The sequence below is a fragment of the Meleagris gallopavo genome, chromosome 14 (assembly GCF_000146605.3).
Source record: "Meleagris gallopavo isolate NT-WF06-2002-E0010 breed Aviagen turkey brand Nicholas breeding stock chromosome 14, Turkey_5.1, whole genome shotgun sequence".
Lineage (NCBI taxonomy): Eukaryota > Metazoa > Chordata > Aves > Galliformes > Phasianidae > Meleagris > Meleagris gallopavo.
In genome coordinates, this window is record NC_015024.2 from 16,671,644 (window position 1) to 16,694,328 (window position 22,685).

A 22,685-nucleotide genomic window follows, 5' to 3' on the forward strand; every position below is an offset into this window, starting at 1 on the left:
CTGAGGGAGGGGCAGCGCGTGCGGAGCTTCGGCAAAAACTTGGTGTGATCGCTGGGCTGCTTAGCCCAGACTCAAAGGTTCGCGTCAGTCTCCGTGCATGAGACGGGTAGATGTTTTATTGAGCCTCGCGCCAGGTGATCGCGCTGTTAGAGCTGCGCAGCTGCAGCGAAGCTGAGCAGAACTCCTGTAAGCCCCTTACGACAGCCAGCAGTGCGTTTCCCAAGACCCCGTTATCTTCCAGGATTCTCGCCGCGCAGGGCGATGCACGGTGCAGTGAAGCACGCGCTGCCCCTCTTTCCCCCTAGCTCTATTTCGTGGAAGGTGCCAACTGCTGGCACGGCTTCTGGGATCCCATGCGCTGCGAGGACCCGAGGAGACCGTCGTTACCTTTCTGTGAATATCTACATCTGTAATTAAGGGCTGTCTGACGCTGAAATGCAATCGCTTCTGTAATGAAATATGGCACCGCTCTGAGAAAGGGATGTCAGAAAAATAAATTATCTCTGAAAAACTATGAGACGTTTCTAATTGGCAGAGTGCAATCACATAGGACTCATAGAGGTGATGGAGTAAGTGTGATATAACGAGCTCCCCACTCATGAGCTGAGCACTGAGACGCAGACTAATATGGCTCAGCTCAGCTTTGGCACAGAGCAGGAGCTCAGTCTGTTGCTACCAGCCAGGCGAGGGCCTGAAGCATGGAAACTCCATCCTATGTCTTAAAATCCACTTTGGGCTTTTGCCTACAATTGCCTTTTTTAAGCATTCTTACACAAAGCCTCAGGACAGGACAAGGGCCAAGCTCTAGTTTTACAGCAGACCCCAGCCCAGGTGGCACAACAACAGCTATGAATGCCTCTGCAGTGCGTGGGTCCACAAGGAGCAAAGCCCAAAATGCCATGGGCAGCTCTGCACACCTGGCGTGCTCACATTTCATTACACCTGGTTCTTCTGGGCATGTGAGAGCTGGCAGGGTCACAGCCCTATGGCGTGGCTCTCAACTTGTTAGCATCAGCTGTGCCAGATCAGCACAGGATTTTTATGCCACTATTTTATGCTTGAGCAACCATAGGAGTGAAAACGTTGAGAATGCATTTTGTAGTTTGCCTTCCCCAGTGTTCTTGTCTGCCTCCCACCCAGTCCCACCTTTTGACTGCCTCCTCTGCCAACTAACACATTTTTCAGTTTCAGTAATTATTTAAGTGAGGGACTTCAATTCCCTATCACAGGTAGCAAGTTGCTCCATAGAAAAGATGCAGGTTTTCTGAAGTTTGCCAGACAAGCACTTTATGAGATTGCGAGGTCAAAGAACTGACCAACCTTTGGGAAGAGGAGTTAAGAAAATAGAGCACACTTTCCCTCACTTATTTTGTAATACTTAGAAATAGTCACTTAGCAAGTATTTTTTCCTGTATTATTCATTTCAGGAAACACTGCAAACTTGCTATATTACCATACACTTGTGAGGATAATCAATTTGCAGACAGAAGACTGAGGCTAAATGGCACATTTTCCACACAGTACCTGACACCACGATGCCCTTCTGCCATCCAGATCTCCAGAATGCTTCTCTAATACACACGTTCAATAATAATTTAATTAAACGTCTCACGTTGCTTCCAGCCTAATGATTTTTTTCATTCCCAACTGTCATTCAAACATCACTGACAGCATATCACAGGAATTACATGAGAAGGACAACAATGCTTCTGCTGTAGTGTTGTCTAATTAATGCTTCTCAAGGATTAACATGGAAAAAAAAAAAAGGAAACTTTAATTTATGAGCGTGGCATGGGTATAAGCAGATAAATGAATATGATATTTAAGCAAATCAGCTAAGAAACTTGCCAGTTAATAATTAATAATCTGATTGGGAGACTCAAATTAACCACCTCCATCCTGGTATCAGCTGGCACAAATGACAGCTATCAGAGCACCTGCTCTGCTGACTGCAGCCCTCACACAGCTCTGCCAACTGCCATAGTTGCTATGTCTGCTTTCAAGTAATGCTTTCCACCTTCACTTTCAGCACATGCATTTCCTATAGAATTGCTTTGTGCTGTTGTCTGCAATGTGCTTTGACAGCCCTTGTTTTTTCCTGGTTTTAGATGGGAATTTAGCCACCAGTAACAAGTAGGCTCAGATCCACCACACTTTCCTCCAGGAAACAAATCAATCATAGCTTGTCTCCTAGACACCTTCAATTGCAAAAACTCTCCTGTCCACTGGCAAAAATACCAACTAAGTCACCTCAAGCTTAAACCGAATTGCTTTGCAAAAGACTTGTAGGGTCACATGGATATGTAGCCAGCAGGCTGTTGCTCTGCCATCACCACTGGACTGGAATCACCACTAAGCTGTTTCTTTGAAAGCAGACTGATCAGTTCCTTCAATCTGAAGTGGCCACTAGGCAACAGAATTTTAAAAATTAGATAAGCAGTTGTAAACAGTTTTCCATCTTTTTGGGTATAAGGGTTTTTACAGACTTCATTTTCCAATCACACTTTCAGGCACAATAATGTCAATGACCAAAATATACAGACAAAATATAAGATGCTTTGGATGCAGTTGAAGGTATATAACAACCTACTTTCTCCAGTAATACTCACAAAACCTCATATTTAAAAATGTCTAACGCATAGCCAATCATTCTCATTTTTAATAAGTGTTTCTCTTTCTAAGCCAACGTTGATGCCCACTTCCCTGAGGTCTTGCCCTGCAGGGACAACCAATACTTGTTGCACTTCTTCAGCGCCAACATCAGATGCAGTAGCTAGGTGTTTTGGATCTGTACATCACAAGGTAATCCACAAGCTCCTTGAGCCCAGAACTACCTGCTGTGGCTGTGCCAGGCCATCAGCTGCACGCCCTCCTGTCCTTGCTCCACAGTCACTGCAGCATTTATGTGACACTGACAGCAGTGCTGGTCATACTCCCCACACCAATGGCCATCTACATTATACCACTGTTTTGTATAACTCTGCTCTCCACAAGTGTAGGAGGCATCAGGAGGAGCATTTTTAGAAGCATCCTGCAACAGTCTAGCCCAATTTCAGTGGAGTCAATGGTAACACTTACTTTGGCATCAAATGCAATTGATTGAATCACCAGTATCTTAAAAATTTCATTTCCTTGTCTCCATGAGCTCCTGTTGGTGCTAATAAACAGAGAGTGCAAATGGTGTTTGGAGCAGCAGGGGGAAGGACTGGGAGGGGGAGGCTAATGAGAGGCCCTGTCTGTGTTAAGGAAATTAATTATGTGACTGGATTAAATGGCAGCACTGAAAGCCTCGTTTTGCCCTGACACGGGCTGTATGCATTAAAGGTTTATGCTGGTGATAACCACAGCGGTGTTGCTGTATGGATGCAAATTTCCTTAATGCAGCCAGAACCTAGATCAGACCACAGTGACTAATACAAAACTGATAAAAGAAAGTGAATTATGTGTTGTCATACCAGAGAGCACGATACAGAAAGAAAATGATAATAGGAAGGTTAAGTGCCCAGTGAGTGCAAACTGATAGACAATATCTTGGAATCACAGAGAGAGAAAATTAAAATGGTGAAATGATTTTACATATTGGTAGATGGAAGCATAAAAGTAATCTGTGAATTATGGGAAAGAGGACAGGGTGAGAACATGGTATTTGCAGACGTACAGGCATTTTCCTGGTAGAAATGAATCACTGAAGGCAAATTCCGATAAACAGGTAATTTAGTTTTGTTTTTGTTGCAGAATGTGTCATTGAAATATTTGTTTATTAATAGATGCTCATTTTAATAACATTACAGTAATCTGAACATCTGCAGCTACTAGGCATTAAAACAGAATTACTTCCCTATATATCAAGTTAATCTCACAGTACTTCCGCCTGATTTTGTGATATCTATTAAAATGCGATGGATCTGTTCTTATCATTATGTATTAACTGGCAACCTTGAGTTGAAATGCTAAGCAGAAGCAAACCTGATGCCTGGAGGCCTGACTAGCAACTCAGTGGAAGGCAAAGACGTTTTAAGGCTGTCCTGAAAGCTAAATGACAGACTGGTAGCTTTCCTAATCAAATAGAATTAAATGCAAAGTTATATTCCCACAACCCCTGCCATCCTTTGTTCAAACAAAGTGCCTCACACACAGTTCAGCACTTTGCTAAATTTAGAATGTTTTCTAAATCTGATGCTTTAATATTACCAAGAATGCAGTGGAGAAGTGGGGTATTTGTTCACAACAACCGAACCCAAGGAGCTCTCTTGGCATGAGGGCTCTCACAGGATGGGAAACCACTCCAATCTCATGCTGGGAGATGAACACCCAGCGTTTAAATGCATCCAAAGCACCACTCTGAGTTTACTGTTAAGGGCTGGAAGACAGAAACCAAAGCAGAGACAGCCATTGCCAGTAAAGATGTGGTTAGTAAATTTTTGAGCAGTGAAGAAATACTCCTTAAAAGCATTCTGAAATGTGATCATGCAGGAGGAGTGGAGGAAACAGTCGGCTGCTCCTCCTTCCCTTCTTAGCCTGAATGATTTTTCATTATGCTCAACAGAAGTTACAAGAATACATATTTTCATTTCTGTAACGCACGGCATTTATTTCCAAATGCAATGCTGAGTTTTAGTCACCTCCAAAGCTTTCAGTTCTAGCTGGGAAATTCAAGGCAGTCATCACAACACCCAAACCCAGGAATTATCTTCATCATATCACCCCTCAGCTACTTATGTAGCATCCTCTGTGCAAGCACGGAGCTGTGCTCCAGCAGTGTAGTTCTGTCTGTAGGTCTTGAAAATCACCTGACTCTTCTACTTGTAACATGAGGAAGTAGGTTTGGGTTTTAGCATCATGCAATCTCATTCATGAGTCTACTCAGGCATTCCAAACATGCCCGAAGAAAAATAAGAGTAAGTGCACTTAATGTTAAACTTTGTCAGCAGGATCAGGAGCAGGCAGAGAAAACCACGAATGTAAATAATGCCAACCTATGACCAAAAAAAAAAAGGAAAAGCAGCATACCTGAACAGTAAGCTAGATGGAAAGTGTCCCAAGAACTTGAATTCAGTGAAATATTTCAGCCAGTATTTACCTCTGTCTCTATGAAAACGTATGCTGTAGCTCCTGTCTTGCTTAAGAATGCTTTCCTAAATCAAGCACTAATAATTTTGAGATCTATAAATACCCTGATGGGAAGACTCTGCATCTGTAATGAATACAAATGGCTCTGTGCAAGTGCACTTTGAACAGAAACAATAAGGAAAACAGTATTATTAATGACCTCCAACCAAAATGTCATTGGATCTCAACACGAGGGCAGTTGCAGACTTTTACATACTGAAAACAATTGTAAAAGAACCTCAGAAAACTCTAAAATGAAAAGGAAGATCCTGAGGGCATTCAGGTGCTCATCGTGTTGTCTGGCGGGCCCAAATGAGTTATGGAACTTGTATTGGAAATACTTAAGGAATGCATTGCCATCCAACTCCAAATACAGAAATCAGAGCTTTTAATTATCATTTGTGCATACCTATTCTAAAATTATCAACGTTTTTCATATATGTAATGCATACAGCTACAAAGTCCAACAAATACAGTTTCTGATTCACATTATATTTAATCACCCGAAGCATTAAGCTGTGTTTGCACTGTGTCCCTGCACTGCTAAAACACATTCCAGGAGGGAAGAAGTCCCCAGACAGCTGTTTCTCCTTGTCTTCAACTGGAAAATCATTGTAGTCCTACCTTGTAGAGACACACCATGTTAAGACTGAGAGGGATTTGGAGATGTTGGAACACACACTTAGTAAGTAAGCAATTGTAACTCTAAGTTATTCTGCTGCTCAGTTTAGTTACACAGAGTATTGCGAGAGGAACTGCAGGCACGAGGAAAGCTGCTCCTCGGCTGCAGCACTTCAGCAAAAGCGAGCAACAAGACAAGAAAAATCAGTTTTAAATATTGCACGTAGATATCTTCAAAAATGTACAGACACTGCGCAGAAAGGAGAAGAAAGTTGCAGTCGTATCTGAATGTTGTTAAACTTTGTCCTACTGTTAATTAATTGTTCATTTACAATTCTAGGTAAGCCACTAATCTGTTGAATTGGGGATTTTTTAAAGCCTTTCTAGAAATAAGCACTGGGCCAAGACTGTCATGAGATATGCATACAATGGGTTTTTTTTTTGGTCATTTTTAAGCCCATGGTTTTTCCTTCTCTCTCATTTCCATTCCACGAATATCACATAGAACAATACAACCAAAAATTACCCCAAGAATTGATTTTCCAGTGCAGATTTTGTTTGCTTTTTTATTTTTTTGTTTTGTTTTTGTTTTTTAATAAAGTTTGCCAAATTTTATATATAAAATTAGAATACACAAATCCCAAGCCTTCTAATTCTCAGTATCTACAAGCAGCTAATTTGTGTTCGATGATTTTACAGTAAGATTGTACTATAACCAATGCACTGCTGTCTCTTTATCCTTCTTTCCCTTCACTGCAATGCCCCAAGCATTGCTTTCTGCCAGCAAACTACAGCAAGACCCAAACACTCTTGCACTTCTGGAACACAACATCCTTTAAACCTTTTTTTTTTTTTGCTGTTAGCAGTTCTGATAATGCAGCAATACTCCCCTAAATGTTCATTAATGGAAACAGATTTATATTTGTTTTTATTTTTTAAATTGCTTTCAGCACAACACACCGCATATGGAGTGCGTGTGATTTAAGCTCTTGTGCCCTCTACCGGCAAAATAGAAATAATGAAAAATGAGAAATCCCTTCTTCCCAGGGGTATCAGAACAGAGCACCATGAACCCATTTCCTTTCATTGCTTTGGCTCTATTTACATTTGAAGACTACGTTATTCTCACTGTGGAACATCAGCAGATTAATTTCTCACAGAATTTTAAGCTAAAAAAAGACCACTTACACTGTTAAGGCAATACAAAGTGGCTTTGCCATAGATGAGGATGATGGCATGGATGCTATGTCAGTAGAGTTAAGGATAAGCAATTTAATGAAACTTTTAAGGAAGTATGAAATCAGCCAGAGAGCAGGAGAACAAAACTGTATGACAAAATCCTTTACAAAGTTCATAGAAACTTGGGAGCATTCAACCATTTGAAAGAAAGTCTGTAGGAGTTGATGCACAACGTGCAATAGAACATAGAATTTCATACAGTGCAGGAGAATTGGGACCTCGCCCTCTGCTGAACGTTTCTACCCAATCCTTCACCTCCCATGAAAAAGAAAGCTCATAATTTTCTGTCCTATCCCCCACTATTCAACTTGCCAACTAACAGTAGAGTTGAATGACAAAGGAACAAAAACATACCCTTTGGTAAGAAACTCGCATACTGCAACTTCCCAGCGTGGGCAGGATTAGTCATGGATGCTAATTGAAATACTAATTGACATATTTATACCATCATATAAAATCCATTCAATACGGTGGCAACAACGTTCTTATTTAAAATAGCTGCAACATCCACGTGGAAAACAGCAACGGCCTGGAAGTCTGCTCCACAGTTTTCTTTAAGCCCAGTGGGAAAACACATCATTCCAGGTTCCTCGTGTTTCTGCCTTTTGTAGGATGTGGTAGCTACAGACTGCAGATTAAATGGATATCAGACTACATCGATCAGAGAGGAGGGAAAATAATTACCTTCCAGAAAACATAATAATCAGCAGATGAAGAGGCCAGCATAATCTTGCCCCTTGTTTTGGCTCCAACACTGTCCCTCTGTAGTAGAAAGGGAGTTTATTTACCAGCAGAAGCAAAATCATTAATCACAGAATTAAGTTCTAATGTACCCTGTAACTGGCTTTATTCGTAAATAACTGAATCTGGAAATGAGGTAGGGACAAATAGCATGGGGTTTTGGGAATCTTGGTCCACTATTAAGTGCCCTGTTGCCAGAGAAATCTGTGTCACCAAAATGAGCTGTAAGCATACACAGAAGCAGAGGGTAGGCTCTTGTGCTTACAGTATAGTTCTCTCTGCTGACTTGTGTTATAATAGAAGCAAATACTATTGTGTCAGACATGAGTATTGCACTGATTTGCTATGCATTCCAAATGGATTTAGCTTTATTTCTGTTATGGACAAATAAAAAATCCCTTAGATTTCCAGTCTAAAGACTACTTAAAATCTACTATAAATCTTTGTTGAATCAGTAAAAAACATTATTTTTTTAAATATATCACATGATGATATCAAAGAACATTTCTATTGACTTGCAGTTCAAATATGCTGAAAAGGAAAGATGCAGCAGTATGAGTGGGTAAAGGCACTGGGAATGGCCCAGAGGAGAAAACAGGAGGACCAGGCAGAGGGAAACAATCAGAGAAGCAGGTGAAGGGACTTGAAATGCTGGGAGGGACTGGGGGGGGAGAAGAAAAGCAGCCTTATGTTCTGCATGAAACCACAAGGAAAATTGAATTGGAATTTAAAAAAAAAAAAAGAGAGAGAGAAATGATTAAGATAGTTATAGGAGGCAGACAAAAGCATGTGGACTGTGCACTTAAAAATCCAGCAAGCCTACAATCAGCAGTGGTGGTGAAGAGGAACGGTAAGGAGGGATGCTTGCTCAAATGCCACAAAGAATAGGATGCTGCCAGGTCTAATATGGTAATGGGAGGACAGCTGGACTAAATGATTCTGCAGGTTGTTTCCAACCTGGTGATTCTATGTGCCCACAGCGCCCCAGCACAGCCTGGCATCTCCTGGGCACACACACGAACGCTGCAGTGACAAATGCATTAAGCTGAGGAAAAGCAATTGTTCTTAGACTCTGAGAACCAGGGCCTATTGCTGCTCAGTGCTTCCTAACGCAGCCAGGCCTGACAGCAACACCAGGCTGCCCTGGCACCAGGGAAGCGCAACCTATTGCAGCATGGGCCTCTGTCACAGTGAGAACACCAAGAGACAATGCCAGTTTGTGACCCGAAGGAGATCAAGAGGTGACGCTGGGACAATGTCAGTATGACTTTCTCTACCCATGAGCCAGGAGCCCCAAGCACTCTAATCTGGAGGAAGCTCTCACAGGCTATTCCTCTCCCTGCTCTTGGAACGAATTGCATGGGACAGCGTGGCTCTAGGAGACTCCAACTTGTTAATTGGTTACAACAATTAGGTGATGCTCCTGGAACTGTAGGCACCTTGATTACATATGGGAGCCAATTAGAGTCTCATACATATTCACACCCCTCATGCTTCCCAGCCCTGCCCGGCTCGCACCCAGCCCCCTCAGCTGCAAGAATTCCCTTTTCCTTTCACATTTCATTGAAATCACACACCTCCTGTGGCTGTAGCTCACATAATGGCAGTACAGAAAAAGCACATCTGAGAAGGAAGTGCTAAACCAGCCCATCTAAACTCTCCTCGTGCCCTAATACATAGGAAGACAATACTGGATCCTTCCTCTGCAGTCCTCACTCAGGGGAGCTCAGGAGAACCTGAAGCCTGGCTGGCCATTCCAGAACCCCTCTCTGTGACCACCCAGACCCGAGGGATCGGCATGGCACCAGCATCAAACAGACTGCTGCACTGACCTCATGTCTTGGGTGAGCTTCAGTGCCTGGGATCCCATAGCAAGAACCAGCAGAAGATGCCACGATACTTTGCAATCTCATAGCGCACGACTGGTAAACATGGTCTTAACAACTTAAATTAACTACTCAGCTGTCTGCTGCTTGCTTTATCCTGTTCTGTCTTCTCTTGTTTCGTACATTTTTTTTTCCCTTTCTGTTGCTGCAATTGTGCCTGTTGTGGGAACTCTGCTGTAGAGAAAAACAAACAGATCTGTGTTTGATGTTGTGCTTTCTGTTCAGAAGTTTGTTTTCCTTTCTTCTTCCATTGCATCAATATTAACGTGTTGATTCATAAGCAAAATAAATAGAATCTATCCTTTTTTTTTTTTTTTTAAATCATGTAACCTCAAAGATATGGTTCCCACAGCAACTGCACAATGTGCACATACATTAAAAGCAAGGATATTACCACTCAAGGCAGAAATCAAATATGCATGAAGGAGCTGCATGACTGCCACTTGGAAGTTTGAGCCTCCACAGCCACAAAGCATCTCGGTTCTGTCTGTGTCAGTATGTCAGGAAGAAAAGATCTGTCCCCGTGGGCATGACAGAACATGAACTTGCCATGTACAGAAGGACTTGCATGAAAAGAAGGTGATGGTACCTTCACTTGTTGCATCACACTGGCCTCAAAGATGCTCTGGATATAACAATTACTGTTAATTAACTGAAATTTACAACCAGAAGGTGTCATAACAACCAAAGCATTATGAAAGAAAATCATTGTTCACAGTCCTCGCTGTTCAGAAATTACGTGAATGAGTTTCTCACAGTTTGAACAGGAATAAAAAGTGGTCTGTACATTGTTGGAGACATTCAAGTCATCTACCCGCTCTATCTTTTACAGTCCATGGAATGATTTGATCAAATAAAAAAAAAAAATGCTCAGCAACCTGGTTTCTGGAGCTCCACCAACTACTGGCTAATCAACATTTCTTTTTCTAGGTCATGAATTCGGTATCTCAGCACTTAACCATCCCCAGCACTGTCAGCTGGGATCTAAATTTGCACCACTGGCTGCTCTCTTCTAAATGACTCTTCTCTGCCCCTTGCAATTTTAAGTTCAAGACTTCAGAATGTGCAGTGCAGTCGTTGTACTGTGAGCCTGGAGTTCTGGCATCTTTCTTAGCAAGTCTAACATTGCTCAGTAAACGGAACTCGTGCCTCCTGCTGGCTAATGAAGAACAGCCCAGTTCTCAGTGAGGAGCACTGAGAAAAGAATAACGAATTCAGACTTAAAAATTAAATAATAAAGATTATTTTCTTTTCCAGGGTCTATTATCACAAGTAGTAGAAACTGTAGGCATCATATTTCAGTGATGAAAGGAGAAGCAGCATGCCATCAAGTGACTAAATAGCTTGGCACTATTTGTCTCTTTTAATCTAGTAATTAAAAGGAACTTGAGGATTCCAAATTTTCAGAAAGAGAATTATTAACATGTTTAACTATAAGCAGCTGGATATTTTATTGAAAGAAATTGTTAAGTGGTTAACTGTCAAGATGGGAATTTTAGCATATTCAGTCCAGGTAGCTTCATACTCATCCTTGAAGGAGTACCAGGCTGCTTACAGAGATTTCTTTGTGACTTCACTGAAAGTTTGGGAAGTGAAAGTTGAGATATCATACATACACAGAATTTCAGCCAAATTCATCTTCTCACTACTTGAATGAATTCTGGATTTGCTGTTCAACATATAAACACCTCTGAAACTGGACTTCTTTTTTTTTTTTAATAAAAAGCAATCACTATTAAAACTGGGCCATGCACACATACAAACACATTTTCCCCCTCAAGGACAGGAACATAAAAGAAAAGTGTGAATACTTCAGTATCCCTATACATTGTCATAGTTGATTTGTCAAATTATTGACATTTAAGCACAACGTGTGCATCCAAAGGCCATCTCAACTATAACATTCCTATTCCTGCAGTATTTTTCCAATAGCCATACTAGACAGAATGTATGATCCAAAGGACAGAGCTGTCTGAATTGCCACCTTATACTTGCACATAACAATGGACTTTGCAATAGCAACCACCTGCTTTATATTTAGCATCAACATGTGAGGCTTTTTGAGAATACAGTGACTATGGTCCATTTTCATAGATTCACAGACCATGTATCAGATTGGTTTTGTTAGTACTGTATTTGATTAGCATAGATTTACCTTAACAACAGTATCAAACTTTGGAAGTAAACATACCAAAGCATCACCATTTCTACACAAGAAGTTTAGGTCCACTGTGAAATATGCCCTCTTTCCCCCCTCCAAAAAGCAGCAGGTATTCCCAGACAGATAATTTCTCAAAAACGCTCCAGGAAAACTTACAGATATTAATTTTTGTTTAAGCCTCTTCAAACTCTGGCAGAAAGACAAGTTTCATTTCTCTTTAACAAGTCCCTTAGTTATGCAGATGTTGCAGCCAGATTGGCAATAAATTTTGCTATAACAGGTAGATCAACTAAGGGAGAGATGATGGTATTTAATATTCTGAGCTTATGTCACCTTTTGAACCTCAATTTATAGGTGATATATTCTATAGTTAGCCTACTACAGAAATCTGCAAAGCCTATTAGATTATTATGTTCTCTCCTAATTAAAGCGTGATTGTTGTTCGAAGTATCTTCAAAAGTATCAAATTAATCACAGTGTAAGGTAAAAGTGTCCATCTTACGTCCCATTTCCAAATTAATATATACATTTTGATTACACCTCTCTGGTTTCCATTCATCTATTTTTGTCTCTCCTTTATTACCCTGATTAAAAGCTAACTGAAACAAGTGGAAAATGAAAACTCACTGACTGAAGTGGCTTTGAAGCAGTCTTCAGATCGTTACTTCACATCGGTTCCTTATTACGTGTTTGTTTTTACCCCTCTCTAATCTCCATTTTGCCTCGTCGCTGGTATTTTTACTTAAACACCACGAATCTGCCTTTGCACTTTCATAACCTGGAGCATCTGTGCTAGTAATAGTCCATGCACTGCAACAGCTCATCTTCACTTCAGAGGAAGACCTTCTGACTTCTCAAAATAAGTTTGATATTAATGTGAAATGGAGCATGGCCTTTACCCTGGGCAATGTGCTCGGGTACACGTCTCTCTAAAGTCAGTTTCAGCAGTGTTAGGAGTGATGGACAGGAGTTGCTTGTTTTCCTCTTCCCACTTTCAGCAGCTAATCTGGGTCAGTGCTTTTGCGTTCTGTTTCTCTGACTGCTGAGGGAGGGGGGGTTCATGCATAACCTCTGAGAGCAGTAGAAACCCCACCTGCCTTTCGTTATTCAGCACTCACTACACGAGGCTCCACACCCTCAGCAGGCACATTAAGGTGATCTGCAGACCCTGAGAGCCCTGCTCTGGGTACAGCAATCCTGCATCTTGCTCCTGGATTGCTCCCCTTGGTCCAGGCATAGCTGATGAAGTTGTGGCAGTGGAGCTACCAGTTCCGGCAGTGGTCTTACATGATTCAAAGACAGGCTTTGAATTTCAGGTTTCAGATGCTGGAACAAGCAAAAAAATGCAAAGTGAAAAGCTACTGGTATAATTGCATCTCAATACTCACGACAACTAACACTTTCAAAGAGCGCATCAGAATCTCTACATCTGAAATAACTAGTGGGGATCAGTTTGTAAAGACAGATTAGTTTTAATGGCTGTTTCTGCTGCTGCAGCCAGCTTTCCACAATCTAGGGAATTTTGTTTTGCTTTAACACTTTGGTCAGTATATCTCTAGCAGAAAAATATCATTCTTGCTGTCAACAAAGCAATCCTCTCAAAAGAGAATTCCAGACCCACCTTTCTGGCAAAGGAAAAAGATTCCCCTGTGGGATTTCTGGCATATGAAAGGCACAGAACAAGCACCATGCTGGAGGCAGCTCTGTCCAGTTAGACCTTCTGAGAGCTCTCCCCACCTCTGGCACTTGCTCCCCTTGGGGTGAGCATCCCATTTTGCCTAGGCGAAGAGCTTCCTCTCCCATTCCTTACCCCTGCATGCTCGAAGCTCCTCTACAAAGAAAGGCTCTGTGGTGCACTGGCCATTTGAGGCACAGATTTATCTGTTTGGTGGCATCCCTTCTCACTGCCGCCTTATCCTTCCCACCAGCCTGCCTGGCATCCCAGCTATATGATCTGGGAGCAAAATGGAATGCCAGCCAGCACTGGTGCTGGAGATGGCTTGAAAGACAGGTACATTTAGTGCTCAGGATATTGAGATGGAAAGGTCTTGGGAAGAATATGGTTAAGAGTGAACTTGGAAGTTTATATTCTGCTACTGCAGAAGTTTCTATTCTGTTACTGGCAAAAACTTGCTCAAAGGGTAAACAGCACATACCAATAAGTGTGTAAACAAACAAACTCAAAGCCCTTAGAAATTATGAGAAAAAGAGAGCTGAACTCTGCTGTAGTTCCCAGCCAACCAGCACTGTTTTGAGACTAAGAAAATATCAGCTTCTAGCCTTAAATGCTTGTTTGTTCTTGCAGGGATTTAGGAAGGCTTTCATGCAGATTCTGTATAGGTCCCACTATTCATACTTGCAAATTTTAGAAAGTCCTTTCAGAGAGCCAAGCTTAGAGAAAAATAGCTAAGGGTTTCTCGCATGGTGGTAGATAGCTTTCTGTTGCACTGCAGTAAAACGGTTGGCTCTCAGTGGAGCTAAATTAATAAACTTTTTTATGATGGCTTGAAGTTACTGCTGCTGTATTCAGGAGTAGACAGATAATTGGAGTGGTCAGGACTCTATCTGCAGTGCTGTGAAATTGATGTAATAATTCTTGACTAGAAATTATCCAAGTTTAGGAGCAAGCATAAGCATATGCATGATATATTTTCCAGAATTCTACTGAGACCCCGAGGATTTGGAGTGTGACCTGGTAAACTGCTGATCAAAAAAATCCACGTGACAAGGAAAAAGAACCCATTAATTAAGTCTACTGACAGCTTCCACAATAAGGTAAGCAACTGTCTGTAATAATTAACAAATTTTGCAGAAGCCTGCATGGGCTTGCTTATATGAGTTCACATAAAGCCATTGGAAAGGCATTATAAACAGAGGCAAAAAGGACATTGTTCTCATACACCACTTTTTATAGCGTTGATTTGTATTTTGATGCCTTTTTCAGGCAATGGTTTTAAAGAGTTATGGCTGTCTGAGGGTCAACAAATTTTAGAAGGAGCTAACCTTCTCCTTTGGCCTGAAAAAATCCCAGAGCCTTGAGCTTTGAAATTCGTGACACCCATACGAAAAAGTATCGTTTGCTGTGATTTATTCTGACAGCTACATTATTGGGTGCATGTTAACCAGGACAAATGGCAGTACAGGAGAGCAGCACAAACAGCCCCAAACTACACTTTAAGAAACTTTTCTCTGCATGGTGCTGGAAACAGAGAATGAGCAATGGCTTTTCAAAAGGTAAGATTTCATCAGCAAACTTGAATCAATCACTCCTGGTTTTAGTGGTGGTAAATAAGTGGACCATTCCAAATACCTGCTGCCAAGCCTTTCATCAGACTGTTCTACCATGCTCCTAAAAGCTTTCTTAGCTGTATAATATATTTGTATGTATAGAGAACAGTAATGAAGTCTCATTGAAGTCTCTTCTTCTTCATTACTTTATCCTAAAAGCCGTTGTGTAATCTGGCACAATACAATGCATTGCTTTGTATTTCCCTTTGTGAGAAATGTCCCTCTATGTCAAATTCAGTTTGCAGACTTAGAGCTATAAAGCAATTCCTCTCATCCAGAGAAGCAGCAAGAGTGTGAGGCTGCTGGCATATCTCCAGTATCATTGTTAACAATTATGACATGACTGTCAGACCTTATTATCAGCTTTTAGGAATCTCTGTGAGATCCTGTAGGCACAGCTATTTGGCTTTCCTCTAAAACGCTGCTCATGGAAGGCAGAAGAACGAAGGAATGGGCTTTCCCTTCTGGATGAATCACTGAGCGCTACATAAAGCCACAGCAGTCAGGTTTCTGGGGAGTGGGTCCTCAGTCCCCACACACCGCTCTACCTCTGGTTACCCTGAGGTCCCAGTGCTTCATCCCCAGCCTCAGAACATCCTTACAACAGGTATTTTAGCAGGTGGCACATAGCAGTGCTTAGCACTGCACAGGACAGACCACAGTGCTGAAAGAATAAGAAAATACCAATAGTTCTGTTAAACAGTGGTTTCGGAGCAGACATATCTGTCGTACTTTACATGGCATTATGGCCAGAGGGAGTTTTGATGAGAGGTTTGAAAGGCTGCAGTGAAGGAGCACTGCCATCACCTGCTGAGCAGAGGTCTGCAAACATCACCAGTAGATGGAGATGATTATCTCATGCGTGTGTAAGCTCTGCTTATTTGGTTTGTATCAGCACTGCTAATCTGCCATGAGAGATTGTGGAGTTTCGAGATAAGATGTTCAGAATATCATTCTTAGCCTCTCCCTCATACCCTAACGGCACAAAAAATAGCAGCTATTGCATTGCAGCACTGTTTCTTTGAGTCTGGAGCATCCTCCTCCTGCTGGCCTTATCAAAACTCCCATTGTAATTGGCAAGTTCTCATTTTGCTGGGAATCTTAGCAGGGGAGGTCATTGATTTCTCACAACCAAATCGATCTTTTTACATGCCTGACTGCCCTAAATCACTACAAGTAGGAAACTATTTTCAAAATTTCTCAAGAGCCCTGAACATATTGATTGAGTCTAACTTTGACTTCAGACATTAAATTCTTTTTCCTTGATAAAACAAAACAAACAAAACACACAGAGGGTTACAGGTGGTTTTAAGTTCTAGATAGCAATCTGTTCTTCCTTCATTTATTTATGCATCCACCAATGATATTCAGATTAAACCCTTGATAGCTTTTCTCAAAATACCCTCATTAACTTTTTCACATTTTCCATTGAAAGGTAATTTTATTTGGATTCTCTCCTCTTGTGTTGGTTTAGTTACTCGTCCAAAACACTTGTAATTCTACTAAATAGCAGTATATTGCCTGTGTACTCATGTTTATAATCATTTCTTAGACTCTACTACTTCCAATTCAATTGCAAGAGCTCTGAAATGTAGGAGCTACTTAATAGCACTACTGGATGAATCTTTCTGGTAAGATCCTCCCTTGCCTTACTAAGAATATCCCCAGAGCTGATGCACTTAGCACAAAGGTTAGAAATCATGTTTTCCCTCATTTCCCCCAACCCGTTACAGTGAAGAGCTCTGTTAGGATCATAGATGTGGTTCATCACATTAAGGACCTCCAGTTAAGAGTGTAAGTCATGCAAGTGCTCAGCACACAGGAGCTGAGCTGGACTTCCAGAACCGGGACATTTGCAAGCTCAGATCTATGGGTTTTGAAAAACACCTCAACTATACAAAGTTTACTTGGAGTACACAGAACAATTTACAACAGAGCTGAATGATGGCAAATATATAGGGAAATGAAACATTCAAGTTTGCAGTTACATAGAGAACCCAACTCTGCTGCAAAGTCTTTATCCTCAAAGTTGAATATTATCCTCCAAGTAGTTATCTCTGGAGCTATTTGGGAAAAAAAAGCAGAGTGCCTATTATGAGCATTACAAAGAACAGACAGAAGAAAACCTTCCAGGAAAGATACAGAGCCTTAAGCAGGAGCCATGAGTATTGTTGCACCCGCTCTTTTCAGTGGAGGTGAGCCAAAACACAAATATCAGCTTTACATGCAATTTTTAAAAAGTAGATATATTTATATGAGACAGAGATTTACAGACACACGCACAGAGATACACACACACACAGTTTGAAAATGCTGGGGTCATAGAGAGTCAAGGGCTTCTTGGAAGAAAAAAAAAAAAAGGAAAAGTTCTGAAGAGGAAGATTTGTACAAAATACTTTGAAAGTCTGAGGAAACCCCAAATTATTTTAACTGGTAATACTGGTATTTTTCTGTGGTCCTAAATGGACTACATGATACAAGGCAAAATATTGCTCACCAGCGATGAAGGATGACAACATACATAACTATAAGTTGAAGACATGAAATCAAGGAAGCTCCTGAGAAGCATGTTGGGTGTACAACGGAGCCCTAACATTTCTCCTGCCAGCAGCTAGTTCAACCTACACCAAGGATGCAGTCAGGCACCTCACCAGCAGATACATGGCCATGCAGCTCCAGTCAAGGCTCTGACATATCTTAGCATTGATGTGGCCATGGAGCACCACGGTGGCATTATAAACAGCTGTGATATTTGAGTACAGGAACTATGTCACCTTTGGATGACAGCTTCCCCATGTTTAGCATTGGGGATGTCAGTCCTCCTTGGCAGCAAGGCTTTCACGACAGTTAATAATCAGATCTCAAAATGCAATAAAGCTGTCTTGCGAATAAAGCTAGGAAGTGGCCAATTGAAATCCAAGGCAGCAATTACAGTTGGAGCAAGCTGTATTTTATGCTCCTGGATCTGCAACCAAAAAAAAAAAAAAAAAAAGAAAAAGATTTCGCAGTGTTTTGCTCCAGCTTTGACAGGCTATGACCACAAAAATAATGAAGCTGTTGGAGATACAATTGATAGCAACTTTTTAATGAGGGTTATTTTAAACTGTGGAATTCAAACACGGAGCAGAAGTTGAGAGGAAGGAAGAAGCAGAACAAAGATTTAGTTTTCTTTCTTTTCATAATCACATTTTGTTATATTGCATTAAGTATCATTTGAATAATACAGCCTCTTCACTGATCTTGTTTTGGTGGGTTGGTTTGTTTGTGCCTTTTGATAGAGCAATAAGGCTGTGAGCTTTGGCCAGGAAGAAAGGAAGCCCCAAGGGCTGCAGTATTGCCCGGGGACTCTGAAAATATGGGTTTCAGTCTTCACCCTGATCCCTGGCGTATCAGTTCAGGGTAACAGGATGGAAATGGATCCTAAGGGTGAGCTATTCTTGCCCTTGTTTCTGTAGTCTGAGAAAGTGAAACACCTTCCACTATGCAAGCAATTCTTTTGTGCATTGAATCACACTATTTGAGGGAAGGCTACGTGTTACATCACTTAGTCCTCATACAATGAGCAGCTGTGGAGGAGAGCTCATGTTATGGTATTGAACAAACAGTGAATTGCATCTGAATCACTTCCATATAGAACCAGATTTTGGAGAACATCCCTCTAGCATGCAAACCACTGCATACGACTACAGCTTTTGTCCAGACACAGCCCCAAAGGCTTTACAGAAGAAAGGATATGAGCACACACTGCAATTTGCACTGCTTGTATTATGGTTAAGCCTGAAAGGCAGATATTACTGCAAAACCCAAGTCCCCAGCAGAAAGCAGCCTTATAAACACCGTGTACAGAATTCCACAGCATTACCGATGGTCTGAAATCATTCAGATAACTTAAGTGTAGAAACAAAGCCCAGAATAAACTGAACTTTGTAACAAACTTGTATAAACGCACAAACTAATTTCCTATGAAAGTTAATCTTTTCTATTACTCTTATTACACTTGTAAATGGAGTGCTGGGTTGAATTATGGCCAGGTACAGTATTTCTTTTACGCTTCAGTAGTCTTTGCTTTGGTATTTCAAGCATTCATTGTAGAAGCTTGTCAACTCTCATTCATCATACACCTGCACACCGGTCCTACACAAGGATAGTTCGGAACTAGAGCAACCTTACTGTCATCACATTGCAAGTCAGCATTTCTGTTGCTTCTCTATAATAAATTAATTAGTTAAGAGTAACCAGGAAGCACTTAAGCATGCATCAGAGTCTGTGGCATTATGTATATGCCTAAGTGTAAGCTTCATTTGTGCTATAATCCTGCCATAGTCCTAAAGCATACAAAATTGAGCTTTACCATACACATATAACATGGATACTATTTTTAGGATGGATCATCTGCATGAAAATACAATTTTTTTTATTTTTTATTTTTTAAAGTAGTGAACTTTTTATTCTTCAGGCACTGTGGAGAAACTGTAAAAAAAATAAAATAAAAAAATTCCTGCTAGCTGTCAGTAACTGGTAGCAAATCGATGGAATCTACATTACAATACTCCCATCATGACTTTGAAGAGAGACTGAACTTCTTTGGCTGCCTGTGCATCCAGAATCACTTTAAAAATACAATTTCTGACATTCAAGGTTATCTCTGGCTTTGTTCCAAAGTATTTCATTGTAAACTGAATTCAGACAGCAAAAAAAAGTGGCAAGCCAGTGACATAACAGTTGACATCTTTGGTTTTTGACACACAAAAAGCACAGCAGCACAAGCCATGTCCTTGCACTGGGCCAAATTGCCTTTATAGGAAGATAGAAAGTATTAGAACAAAACTAAAGGCTGGCAGATCCCATGTGAGGAATCCTGCATAACTCAGCACGAAAGTATCCCAGTGCCTCTTCGGTCCTTATGTGAAAGGGATACTGCTCACTGTAGCATCAGAAGACAACAGAGTCATATACTACATATGCATATGGGATGAGGATACACACAGTATCCTCTCCTACCCCTGGAAAAGCACATAGATGTGCATATCTGCATGTTCTGTAGCTGAGACCATTCAAGCACAAAGAAATACATACAATGTTGTGTTAAAAAGTAAAGCTATGAGGGAAAACAAAAATCTTCCTCTATTTCCCAAGTTGGCCAGATCCTCCTCCTCCTCCCATTTTCTTCCCCTTAGGATAGCTGAGCAGCCCCATAGCTAGAATGCTCCTGTACAAAACTCTCCAGCATACTTTAAATGTCCTCATAAACAAGCCAGCTCTAGAGTTACCTTCTCACATAAGTTGGATTCTCATGTTCCTGCTCACATGGCTCTTACCCAACTCCTGTAACATTCAGGGAACATCCTAGCAAGCCATTTTTCCAGTTTCTGCTTCTTTAATAGCAGCAGAAGACCTATATGAAAAGAACTATTCCCTTGAATCACGTAGGGAAGAGTGTCACGAGCAAAGGCAGTGACAAAGGAACAGTTGGAAAGAACCAAATCTGTACAAGCCATTCTCTGCCCCAGAAATTCCTATTTTAGGAAACCTCCTTTTGAGAGCTTTAGGTTGCCCATGGCAACACTTTATTTATTCTGTATAAACAGATTATTAGGCTAACAAGTGTTTGAAGAAAAGAATATCTCAGCAGCTTGGAGAGACAACACAGAGAGAAAAAACCATTAGTCAAATTTAAGATTGATCTCTAAGTCGGAAGTTTCAAAGCTAAGGGAAACAGCATCAGCCACACTTCTGCAAACATAGGTATTTCTCCTAGCAGTTTTTGCATAGGACTTCACATGAGTTAATGCTGTAAGGAAATGTTTTGTAGAGATGTCTTCCCATTATCCAGCAAAACACAACCCCTGTGATTTTTCACACTATCTATCTTGACTTACACCAGATCCATTTTTGGTAAATAAATGGAACTTGACCTTTCTAGCTCTGTAGAGCTAGAATTCTAGCTGCTACTGCCTTCACGTAGACAATGCAAAAGAACCATTTTGCCTGATCTATTTACATAAATTAAAGTGGATTTACTGAGGCTGAAAACCTTCTATTGTCTCCTTATGGACAAGTATTAAAATGGTAATTCTTCCCCATATTTTTAATCTTCTCAACATGTTTCCTTTACATATACAGTATGAACCAAAGATAGCAGGATTTAGGAGAACATTTGCAAATTTTATTTTGGCATATTGTATAATGCAAGTTCAAGGTGATGGAATAAATTACAGATCCCTGAAGGAAAGAGAACGTTGTCATTTCTGAACCCCAACTGTTATAATTGCACATCCCAATTATGTATAATCCTGTATGAATTAGTAACTACAATGGCTCCACTGAGTATGTCAGAAGTATTACAAAGAAATGGGCCTCTGCTTGGCATTAATTTATCACTGCTTTTAATGACACCACCGTTACCACGTCTGATCTGTTATTTATGAAGTTACCTGCCTGCCTATTATTTCTTTTAGTCACAGTATTTGAGTCATTCTGTCCTCTCATGCTTCTTTCTTCCACTTTCTCACGTGGACACTTTCCCCATATGCCAGAATTATTCATTCATGTTGTTTTATGCTTGTATTTACTTTCTTTACTAATGAACCTCCAACAAATTACAAGTTTTCTCTTCTAAACAGAAAAACAGTCCATTCTGACCAACATGACAAGATTTTGATTTGGATGTAGGACAATACTTGTTTCTGAATACTGTAATGTTTTTATTATTCTGTGAAGCAGTACAGAATACTGTGCTTTTTAATTTGATACTAAGCCTTTGGAAACTGCCTTCCTCTCAAATATTTGATATTTTCTTTGGTTTTATCCTATATATAATCTGACTGAAATCATGCCATTTAAGAACCTCACCAGCTGACATAAGGTTGGTTCCTTTAAATACCTCTCTTTAATAGCATTTATATTCACAGATTCTTACTAACTGCAATGTTCAACTTGTTCAGAAGGTAGATGCTACTTTTTTTTGTGATACTAACAACATAAAACAGCTTGCCTTAATTAGGAAAGCATTACGCTCAGGAGATTTAGTTTTTTAATTGGTTACTGAAAGCAAGGCTTATATAGGGATGCCCTTGCCAACAACAGAATAGAAAGAACTACAAGAATTTGCAACTTTTACTAAATTTAGTGACCTAGGCTGCTGATCCAAGTGACTTACAGGACTCAGACTGACACTGGAAGTTCAGACTCTTGGTGTCCCATGGTAGGCACAGAAAACTACTGTCATCCCATACCTGAAAGAGTTGTCTGTTACCTGGCACATCAGTGCTTCCACCAAGAAGATGAAGTACTTGCTAAGAGCATTTCCTCCAAAGTTGACTCCTTTCTACATATTTTCATACAGGAGGCTCCCTACTACACCTCTATGGATTCCACTGGTGCTTTTGAAGTTGTGAGAATCAAAATGCCCTAAGCTCTTCTATTCATGTTTTATTCATGTTTTCAACCTCTCTTTTTATTTACCTGCTACGCTGCCTGCCAGAAGTAGTTTTTGGCATGCAGCAGATAATTCATTTTATGGACATCTGCTCAAAATGTTTTGTGAATAATTAGAGAAATCTGTAGGGTCCATTCAATGGGATTGAGCACTGACAATACCAAGAGATTTCCAATACTCCGAACTTCCTCATAATAATTAA

General features: G+C 40.6%; 1 protein-coding gene and 1 long non-coding RNA gene across 4 annotated transcripts in view; one reads left to right on the forward strand and one right to left on the reverse strand.

Annotated features, from left to right (window-relative positions):
• Positions 1 to 22,685, reverse strand: part of LOC100541675 (contactin-3) — a 125,764-nt gene that overhangs the window by 93,371 nt on the left and 9,708 nt on the right. The gene's annotated exons all lie outside the window — the stretch shown is intronic.
• The window catches only part of LOC109369971, a 16,960-nt gene continuing 2,746 nt past the window's right edge, over positions 8,472 to 22,685 (forward strand). For 2 of the 3 annotated variants that reach the window (XR_002119679.2, XR_002119678.2), the window contains exons 1-3: positions 8,473 to 9,635; positions 14,415 to 14,532; positions 14,857 to 14,991. This is a non-coding gene — a long non-coding RNA (uncharacterized LOC109369971). Of the gene's footprint in view, positions 9,636 to 14,414; positions 14,533 to 14,856; positions 14,992 to 22,685 lie in introns of all 3 variants that reach the window. The other variant, XR_002119680.2, reaches the window with a different exon arrangement.